Genomic DNA, 11786 nt, shown 5'->3' on the forward strand with positions numbered 1-11786 from the left:
TCCACACACCCATTACATTTCATTTCTTTGGGGATAAGTTGTTTTCCCTGTTGTGCTGTGGTGACAAATGTACAGAGCGAAAGACTGACACCAGAGAGCAGGACTCAGAGCCAGCCTCCTCTCTGTGGTCACATTTAGGCAACACAAGTACTTTGGTTAAGGTTTAGAAAATAATGTGGTTTCAGTTAAAAGTTCACATGTCGTCTCTCGGGTTTCTGTGGACTTTTTCTGTATCAAACCAAGACCATGATCTCTCCCTAACCTTGGTTCTTGCCACACGTACATACATAATCCGACTGTCCTGATTGTGTCAGATTTCCAAAACACACTTATTTCATTTCATTAGCTGCCCGTTCAGCCATTGCACTGTATCCGATGACAGCAGCTTTACAGGCTACCTTAAAAAGTCAGCACGAGCGCTAAAATTGTGGAGATGCTGTGACCGTGATTACTGTATTAATTCATGGTTTCTGTCTGTCATGATTGTCTTCAGGCTACAGACAGAGTGACTTCAGAGTCTCATTACAAGCTCAGATATTTATTTTGGAAACTTTTTTTTTTGTTTATTTTCAGCTGTAAACTGGATATGTTTTTGTTGGTCTGGAGTGGCATCACATTCAGGGGCTTTGCTGTTTGTGGTTTCAGCGAAGCGGCCCAATTTTTTTTTTTCCCCCCAAGTTTCCACTGATTAAAAAACATACAGTTTTTAGGATAATGATAAAAAAAAATCAAAATAAACAGAATTCTTTGTGCAAGGGCTCTGGTAGCAGTCATCTTCCTGCTTATAAGACAGGTTGTCCCAGCCAATAGCAACCCTCTCCTGACCATCCGACATCGATGTGCCACGCTGCATTTCCTTCACGAGTCCCACTCTGCCTTTTAGTGAGGCATGATTTCACACTCTCACTGTCTTTACGACTGACTTGAGTATTTTTACAATCTTTATCTGGGTCAGCTCGAACTGAACCAATAGAAAATCGTGACAAATTGCCTCTCAGATCTGTCAAAATGTGTGAGAACTGCACACCTGGGTGGTTTTCTCTGCCTGTAATTGTCCAGCTTCAGTCTCACGGCCCTCACTTTCTGTAGCTTCAATGCTTAAATCGACTGTTTCCATGGAGACTTGTTTTTTATGCTTATGCTTATGTACCATTTTACTGTATGTTTGTAGTATATTTTCATGTTTAGGATGCCAGGAAGACCAGCATGTGGTTCTAATGAGGTTCCATAAATAAACATAAACCTGCTTCAGGTGGAAGAAACACGTGAACGTTTTCTTAAACTGGCAGAAGACACTAAATGTTTATTGCACAATGTGATGGCTACAGAATGATGACGCAGTTGGTGTTTAGACCGAATCCCTATGAACTTCACATTCAATATGCAAATATCTCCATCACGACATTTCCAGGGAGAAGTCACTGACTGTCCAGGCTGGCAGCCTGGCACCATTTCAATAGACACAATGGAATTAAACTCAATCTTTGTCCTGTTTTATTGGCGGTTGCCACTCTGGAAACCACTGGACTGACGACAGGATTGCTTTCCATTTTCCTCAATCTAGGCGCTAGACCTTTGAAAGGGTCACCAGATAAATTCGAGGGGTCGTGCGATGATTAATGGGAAGAGGGGAAACAGGAAATGTTCTTTGTGAAACTGCAGGTCTGAAATGTGTTGTTGTGAGGGGGGTTTGTATTCTGCTTCATAAGCTGATATGTTTTTAAATGTGCACTCTTACAGTGAAGTCACTAGTAAATACAGTTGTTCTAAAGAGTCTGATGAAATGCACTTTAGATGTGGTTTGGATATACACCCGCCTCAACATTTTCTTTCAGATCAGTGCAGAACTTGACTTAATGTATTTAGTGATTTTCCACGACTGGTTTGACAACAAAAAAAAAAAAGGTGAAATGGTGACAGTGAAATATATTGTACAATTTGCATTCTCAGTGAAGCAGGTCAGTCCCTCCCTGATACTTCTTTGAGTCATTCCTTCACATGTTTCCACTCAGAGAAAGACAGAGGGAGTGAAGTGGCCTCATTTGTAAAAAAAAAATATATGCTGTGCTCTCTGATGTTGTTATCATGCATTGACGTGCTTTGTTACACAGACCCGGGGTTGCCACGGCTTTAAAAGCACTTCATAAATTACAGCATCGACCGGACCAGACATCTCTCCCCTACTCCGCCATGCGAGTGGCTGGAGATAAACTTGAGTGGTTGCAATCAGTCCAACAAATAAAGTGGCTCCATCTGGTTTTGTGAGGGCTCTGGTGTTGACATTATTAAGTCAGAAAAGCCTCCAGTGTGGTGGGGCTATTTTGGACTCTCCGCGGTACATCTGCTCTTCTTCAGCTCTAAACCGACGCAATAGGTTTGTCACAAGACACCAAACATTTATCGTACGTCATCCCGGAGTCCCCAATTAGTGGTGAATATCATTCCACTTTAATGAATGCATGTGAGAGTAGAAGTCTTATGCTCTCAACCAAACAACCATGGGAATTGCGATTGGCCAATACAGAAATTCATAATTCATACTGTAATTCCCTCAATACAGCCAAATAAATGTCTGCAAAGAAAAATTATTAGGTATGGTCAGAAACCAGACCAGGTCCACATGTTTCTTTGTTTGTTAAACAGCAGTTGCAGGGCTCAAATGCTCCATGCACTCATTGGTTGTCAAATCACAGCAATGAAAAGAGATATGGATTTGGTGTTCGGCACTGAGAAAGTATTTATCCTCCATCATTAACTTAAAAGTAAAACTAAAGCTTGTCTATTTCCATTGTAAATCACAATCAAGGACGGACTAGAAGAAAACTAGTCTCCTCAAAGTCCTCTTTTCAGGTCAGGCCCTGAGTGTGCCCAATTGGGTCCCCTAATTACCCAGAAGCCTCAGGGGGTTGTTATCCCAGCAGAGTCTCAGTCGCCACACGTCGTGGCCGGGGCTGCGTCGGGGCGGAGGGGGTCAGAGGGTCTCTGTCAACATGTGGGCCTGCTTTCAGCATGTGACTGCTGACCCATGCATTGTATCACATTGCACTCATTTAAAGAGGTCAAGACTTGTGGTAGCTGGTGCCTTTTGCCTAACCCGACCCTCGACCTGGCGTGGACACTTGCTCCATTTTTTAATCCCCAACAATAGGTCCCATTCAGAGCCAGGCAACCTGTAGAACATCTGTTTCTGTGGTCGGGGAGCAGACCGTAGATCAGCAGAGAGGCGAGGAGGCAAACGTAGGTGCTGCTTTATCAGAAACATTTACCTTCTGCTCGGAGGGCTGATAGAAAACAGACACTGAGTTTGAGCTGTGAAATGTTCACAGATCTGTCCGAGAGGTTTTTTAACTATAAGTTTCTGCATTTGCACATATATTCTGATTCAATGAAGCGTTCAGCCAAAAACCCTGGAACTGTTTTCTTGTGAGTCAAGGGTCGCTAAGACTGGAGGATGTGAATTGCATGCCTCTGGACACAAGTTTTCCCTCCTGCTTCTCACGTGATTTTGATTGCAGGATCATTTAAAATTATTTATGTTACTCTTGTGAGTGTATCTATGTACAGTTAGCCCTGTTTGGTATTCTCATTAGCTGTAAGGTAGCAAGCAATGCACATATTAACAATGTGAGCATCTGTTTGTTTGAATTCTGTCCATTTGTTGAGCTTGTTCCCATTTCTCCTCTTCTCTGACCGTTAACAAGGTAAATTTCTCCTCCCGCTCCAGTAAGATACAGTCTTATTCCTGCTGCAGTCAGGTTGATAAACAGGAGTGAAGATCAATCCACGTTTTAATCCCAAAAGTTGAAAAGTAATCTCCGAGCTCTCCTCCCATTGCTAAATGGCTTTGGACCGGAGCAAAATCCAAAGTTACGTCTCCCTGCTCCACCCGACCTCCCAACACAACACTCTGCAAACCCAGAGACATATTTCACGCAAACACAAAAAATGTGCTTCTGTCAGCGTCTCTGCGTCGACTTTGTATGTAACCTTGATGCACAAAAATATTTGCTTTGCTTTTTTCGTGGGAGAGAAAAAAGATCCTGGACAAGTCTGATATAAAGATCTGGAGGTGAAGGTGAACATAATTTTCGTATTTTAAGAATTCCACAGTTTTATGTATTTTCCATAAAGTAAAGAAAGCTGTGTTTTCTATGTGTTTGAGAGAGGGTGTGTGTGTGTGTGTGTGTGTGTGTGTGTGTGTGTGTGTGGTTAGGAGGCTCTTCAACTTTCTTTTTTTTGCTTTTCCATCTGTTCATAATTCAAACAGTAAATGGTGGGAGTTAGCCTTTGTCCACCACGATGCAGCCCCATGAAGGCTGCTGTCACTTACTGACAATATGGAATATGTTTAGTGCTTTTTATGTAGAATACCAGCTGGTATTGTACTTACACAAGAGACACTTTGTTTACATAGCACATCACATTTCATACAAAGGTTGTGTAGATGAATACAGATAGAGGATATCAGGTTTTGATACACGGATCAGATGTGGTAGGAAATGATGGGCTAACACATTTTTCAACACAGGTTTTGTTCTTGTCATCTGTTGTCAATAACACATCACTGAACAATTCCTTCAAAATAAACTTGAGACAATACCGTCTACTGTGTTTGGTTACAGCAGGATGCCACTCTGAATTCTCCCTGGCATGGAAATTCAGATCAAATCCTGAAACCACTGACTGTCAGTGTCTTCAATTTATTTCATTTGACTTTTGTTTTAAGGACACACCAAACGTACATCATCGCGTGGAGAAACATTTGTTTTGGTAACAATATAAGTTGGTACACAACATAATGACAAGAAAAACATGTATTGTTCACATGCAAGTGCCTCGGTATAATAAGAAAAATGTTTTCTTTTGCATAGATGATGAGATGAAAAGTATTCCTTGATGGTTTCACATTCTTCCATTGATGGACTGGTAAAGGAGCGTGCCAGTATTGTGCAGCGACGCACCAGCAATCTTTCATTTGCGGATTTAAAGCAACACCACGTCAACTAACGGAGGGTGATTCCGGCGTCCGCCTGAGCTCCGGACAGCTGGTAGAAGTATTTCATAGCAGTGGTAACGTGAGACGTGTCGTGTGAAGGCGCAGTTTGACGGACAATCATCGATGCTTTAGGTAAATGTCTGTAACATCTATTTGTTTAACAGCATATCCGGGCTGCGGGTACGGCTCCGTCCTGCATTATTTATCTCTAGCAGTGGCATTTTCATTGGTCCAGTTAATGTGATGTGTTTACCAGTGACCGATGACCACCTAGACTCGAGCACCTGCTAAACGTCGCCATGCGATGTTTTCCTAAGTTTATGAGTCGGCGAGGACTGCCGGAACACAATGTTTAACCACTGGTTTGGGAGAAACTGAGGGGCCGGAAGACATACAGCAGCTACGCTCCTGCAAAAGTCGCTGCATTTTTCTGTCAGCGTGGACGAGGAAAAAGTCAAAGTTTTATTGTCTTTGCTCCGCACTTACGTAAGGATCAGCGTTCACTGCAATGTTTAAACCAGTCCTGAAAGTGGACGAATGAAGCTTAACTGTCTCTTTTTTTTTTTTTTTTTTGTGAAGATGTGAACCAGATGTTTCCACGTGCTATGCATAAGTAAAAACAGAGCTGTAGTCTACAAATCTTAGGTGTTGTCATAATATTTCACCAGATATTGACATATATTTGGTTGCTAATCCTAAGCAGTAGTATCTTTAAAAGAAGTCGAAAAGTAGGATCCTGCGCAAACACCGGTCGGTTTTCTCTTGGTTTCACACATACTTCACAGGAACTTTCATTGTCGATTCAAATTCTCTCAACGGAACCTCACCTCATTATTCCTCGTCACTGTGTAATTAACACCAACAAACACATGTTCAGGCTGAAATTAATCATACTAATTAACAGTAAAGAGTCTTTTCCGTGGTGGTTTATGCTAGTTTATGGAGTTGACCTTTTGAATCTGTTTAAACTTTCTTATATTGAACAAACATGCTGCTGCAGATTCATGTATTTACCCAGCAGCAGCAGCAGCGACGGCGGTGGTGCTTGCAGACTCGGCACCATGCAGATCCACTTACACATGCGAGCCACTATCTGCTCCTCTCGTGACAGGCTCACAGCACCTCCGGCGCTGCAACGTTGGCAAGCCACAACAAGATGTGATGAGCCACTCTCGACAGAAAGTGCTGACACGCTTACTTCTCTCTGCCTCCGTCAGTCAGGATAAAACAAGACTTTTTTTTTGTTTTTTTTCTCAGAAGCTTCTTTGTTGTGTTTTTTGTATTCCTCGGTCAGATTTCTTATTTTTAAATTGATCCAGTTATGGTTGAGAAGTTGGCTGCTTCCAACACAAGTGCCAGAACAGATGTTGGCAACAGTACATTTCTGCAAAACCACAGAAATGTTGAAACTTTACTTTTTTCTTTATTGTGAAACTTTTTTCTTTAGGTTTCAATTTTCAATTTCATGTTGTGACAACACTGTGCGTGTGTTCTGCTTAGGGTTTAGGCACCAAAACCACCTGGTTAGGGTGAGGAAAAGATCATTTCTGGCTTAAAATACCTGTTTCTGTTGCCACAAAAATGTCTGGAAATTGTCCCGACGTCTCCTTAAAAATATCCAGTGGTGTCACGCTTACAAATGTTAAAATGTTGCGGTCCCTCGTCAAAAATATCCAGTTGTTTCAAAACATACAAATGCGGAGCACAGTCCTTAACTGTGGTCACTGGCTTGGCAGCCTTTTCCTCCTCCACCTCCCAACATAGAAATCAGGTCGTAAACATGTGACCTGAACATGATGTGACAAGTTTTGTTGAAATTTCAATATGGGACGTAGCCTATGAGATTTTTTCAGAGGTTTTCAGACCTTTACGTGGCAACATCTTATCCTGATGGCCGAGTTGCTGCTTCACTGATGCAAAGGACACGTAGAAACAGGACTGCATTTCTCCGGAGCAATTACAGTAGCAACTAGACTGGCACTCAGTAGAGAGCAAACCTCCATCAAGGCCTAAACCAAGCCATCAGGTCTAGGCTCCACATCCAATTGTGCACAGTCATAGATACCAACCATCTCTTTATACCCGTTTTGTCAAAATCGATGCATTATTCCAAGATATAAACGAAAATGACCAAAATTTTGCAATGTTAAGGAAACAGAAAGCGTTTTTGGGTGCGTCCCTTTATTCAGATTCATTAAAATTAAAGTGAAACTCTCAGCAAAAAGTAACCAAGGCTTTATTTGTGATTGAATCAGTCAAACCTTCATGTAAAAGCATTATTATGACGAAAGAGGCACTTTTAAGATTTACCGTAGTTTTGTTTGGGTTAAGGCAGACAAAAAACTGCTGATCCCTGAGTGCGACCTAACAGGCAGGCTTGAGGAGCGGTCCACCAGAGCTCTCCTGCCTGTTCAAAAACCTTCTCTTTAGTAAACTCTATGTACACAAACAATGTTCTCAATGTTTGTGTTCATGTGTAGAGACCCTGGTGATACTACGAGCAAAGTTTCATGTTGTGTTGAGACTTCTTAGTGTTTTAAGAAAAGCAATTTTGATGCTAGTGTAAAAGTGTCCTTGCTCCCTATTGAAAACTACGGTAAATGCTTTTACACAAAGGTTTGACTCATATTCAATCGCAAATAAAGCCATGGTTGCTTTAATGGGCGAGCTGAGACCTCTCCTCCTTCCGTGTTTCGTAGATATCCATTAAGGGTTATTTTCTTTGTAATACTGCTGACAAACCAACCAACAAATGCACACTGTTGAAAACATTTCACTTCTTGGCGGAGCAACAAGAAAATATCAAACAAGAAAACCTGCAACCAGTTTTACTCTTTCCATGAATTCAGGACCGTGGCAAAATTGAGCCACATGGAGCCTAATCAAATGTCACGAATGATTTTAAACATGACGTTTCTCGTCAAACTTCATAACCATCTTATGAGTGTGCTTCCATCGGATTATTTTTTCAACAGGCCAATGTCAAAAAGTGATTGCACAACTCAAACCAATGATAAAACATCAGTTTTGATAAAGTCTTCTGTTTCATTGGCAGCCTTGTCAAAATGTGTGTATGTACAGTATGTGCTTCTCTGTAAGAGACTTTGTAATGTGTGTTGTTCTTTGCCTGTGAGAAAGTCAGTATGAGGTAACATCAGTACTGCACGCCTGCTAAGTAGAAGCATATTCCGTCGTCTCTGCTACGGGCGTCTGTGTGGTAAGATGTTCCATGTGTCCGGAGTTCCTTAGTGTGTTTCTGGTGAAAATGATGCACAGGTACTCTGAGGTAATGACACAATGATGCTAATCTGATTAGCCTTAATGATACCACCAAGAAGGGAGACCCATCGCGATGACGCGCTAATGATACTTGGAAAGAAGATTGCCTCATGAATAATCTGATTGGTTTTCCCCCTGGCTGAGATCAAGTTTTGATCAACAATAACTTCAAAATGTGTACGGAGGGAGGGGTGTGTAATTTATTTTAGTTTCCATTTTCACAGTAACCAAAACCGTCACGGTCTTCTGGATGCGGTCCACATTCATACCGGGTCGTGTTTGGATGATGTGATGCATGCTGGACATGTTTTACAAGGTTTGATCTCAATCCTCCTGATTCAATTAGAAGAAACATACACATGTATGGTGCTTTCCTACAGCATCCTGTGTAATTCACGCTGATACAATTACATGCATTCACACTTGGGAGTCACGCCGTAAAACTGGTGTGCAAACACTTCACACGGAGGAGTTGTTGCATCTGGAGTTTTAACAGACCTCATCAGAAGTTATTAGACTTGTAGTGTTTTATATATTGACTTTCAGGGACAATGTAGAAGATATTATTATGTATAGATTACCTGACATCATCATCGGAGTGTGGAGAAACAACAGTACTGCTGTAATGTTAAAGAAGTCGATGTATTGTGTCGCAGAGACATCTGGTGGTCGGATGCTAACCAGCTAGCCTCAGCCCTTCCAGTGTCATGACACCACTTTGTAACGCAACAGGCGAGTTTCAGCAGGGAGATGTTTGCTAGTGGCAGTCGCTTTTCAAACATGAAAATACAACCGTACAACTTCTGTCTTTATTCAAACAAAGATGTGCATAGTTGCCTTGTTAACTCATCGTCAAATACACTTAATTCAGACTCCACAAATGAAATATAACTCACTTACATTCCTCAGTCACCTCTGGTTTGGTTGAACTTAATTCTCGATGTCCCAGGTAAGATGTGAAATTATTCAGATTCTACACAGTTTTTGGATTCTGCCTCTCGTGTCTCCACACGCTTTGTCTTCTCATCTCCAAAATTACAGTCCCGGTCAGAGCTCGTGTGGACGATCTCGGTTCTAGAGGTGTGATTTTGGTCCAAGTAACCTGAGGCAACGCTGGCTCCATGGTCAACTGAGCCCTGAGCTAATAAGCTACGATAGCTAGCTGCAACCAAGGGATAGCTAGCAAAGAGCAGCAGTTGTCGGTTAATTTGTTGATGTGCTGAACCTTTAATTTCTTTCTTTGCAGTGTATACGACTCGCAGCCTGTAACACACAAGTATTCAAGTATTGTTATTGTAGAATTATTCTACTGCTGGCGGCATTTGAGCTTAGCACACTAAAATTGTTGGTATAATACCTGTATGTGGGCGCCCACTCCAGGCTTCATTCCTGCCTTTCTTCTTTGCATGCTACCATTTTTTCAAAATCCCCACCGCTACCCAACACAACCTCTAAGCTAGCAACATACATCCTAAAATGTCCTAAAAGTTCCTCTAAACAGTAACCTGGTCACCAACGTTACGCAGCTAAAACGAGCTAGCGGTTGTTACCTTGTCTGGTGGAGAGAAGTCAAGGTTACTGTTTTGCAGCGGCACCGCAGCTGCATCCTGGGCTTAGCGCCAACCAAGATGACTGACTGTATTGTTTTTTTCAAACCGGTGAAGCCAAATCGTCCCCCCCCCCCTTCCCTTAACCAGAATGGGAATTGGTGCACAAAGACTTTCCTCCAGCGCTGAATCAGCACCGAGGAGATTTGTCAGGCCGTGCGGGAATACCCTGTCCGCCGTGTGAATCTGGTCTATAGAGATGCAGCAGTAGATAATGAGGGCATTGGACAAGAGAAAAATAAATAACCCACGGTGAGTCATACCTTCAGGCACATTTTCTATGAATCGAGAGACAGTTACTTGAACTCTCGTTTCTAGTAAAATGTAAAGAACAGGCTAAAACACGCTCTGGATACAATCTCCTCGCCGTGTTGTTAGGATGGAGCGATGGAGCCGTGACGATAACGCCAACACGTCGCCGAAGACATTGGCCCTTTCTGGATCTCTGCTTCTCAGTTAAGGGAAAGAAGAGAAAGGAATGGGATGGTTGATGGCAGCAAAGTTGATAGTAGGGGGGATGTGGGGGCCGGCGTGAAAGGGAACGGCTAGGGGTGGATAGTAATCTCGATCTGATAATGCTCATGCACCATTTTAGCATGGAAAAGGTAAAACATGATGTCATCGACCTCCGCTCCTTTTTTTTTTTTTTTTTTCCACAACTGGGTTTCACTGCATTCTCTTTACGCTGTACGCTTCACTGAGACCCCGGTTATACACCAACAGGGGAATCATGTTTATTGAGACATTCGTTGAAGACAGACCAGCCGGTGAGGCGAGGATTGTGCTGCAGGCTCGGAGAAAAATAGTTTTTAATTAATAACAGAAGTTGAACACAACACTGTGGTAGATTTAACGTCTCTTGTTTCTTTTAGACAGACATTTGAGGATTGTGTTTCTGCATCGGAGAGCAAAATGTGTCTGTGCAAAGCCATCGTTTCTTTGTTGGGAGCTAAATCGCGCCACAGAGCAGAGAACACGATACACATTGTGTTCAGACTGTGGAGCACGCCGTTGTAAAAAGTATAAGACAAAAGGTTTTCTGTTTGCTTTTCCTGTTTTTCCCCCTCATTATAATTTGATTTATGATACGACTGTCAGGCACGCCGACAAGATTCATGAATTAAAATTGCTGATTTATGAATGATGTAGATAGAAAATATTGGTTATTCTAGCATAACTATAAAATTCTGATTTCTTTGTGACTGCCAACAATAGTACGCTGAAACAAAGAATCGTCATTGGTCAAGAAAATGAGCTTCCTGGCAACCATTTTTATCAAATCCGGATGGTGAATCGGGTGAGTGCGCACACCGAACATGGAGTACGCACAACTGGTGGGAGTCCAAAATTAACATAACAAAATTGTCATCCCTCACTGGCTTCCCATTCACAAAAACAGCCAAACGTGTCCGATGAACCAAAACCAAAAGCACTGCAGCTGAACGCTCTTCCGATCCGACAGCCAAGTATGCCAACGCACCTTCATGACCTCATTTCTTCTAATCTGATGGAGATACATTTAAACCCTGATTTTATCTCACAGGTCGCAAACATTTAGTTGGAAAACCTTTTTCTAATCAGGCCTCTTCCCCTTTAAACCTCACCTGACTCAGGTAGGTAGAATTTGAGAGAAATTCATATAAAGTTTAGTTACATATGCATAGGTTAGGAGGTCCCTCCAGCTAAATGTAGAAAAGTATCAGTCATATTTCTAGTAATGATTTGTGAAAACAGCAAATCAGGACAAAGAGACCGAACACTTTCAGATAAACTATCTGCCTCTGAACAGTCACGTCTGTTCTGTAGTATATCTTGCATCATGATCCACAGCTTTGCTGCCCGACTAACCTTAAACATCAAGACCGTCGCTCTTCTCAACACATTCTCGTCCCTAAACAACTGCA

Source organism: Acanthopagrus latus, chromosome 9 (genome assembly GCF_904848185.1).
Source record: "Acanthopagrus latus isolate v.2019 chromosome 9, fAcaLat1.1, whole genome shotgun sequence".
Classification (NCBI taxonomy): Eukaryota; Metazoa; Chordata; class Actinopteri; order Spariformes; family Sparidae; genus Acanthopagrus; species Acanthopagrus latus.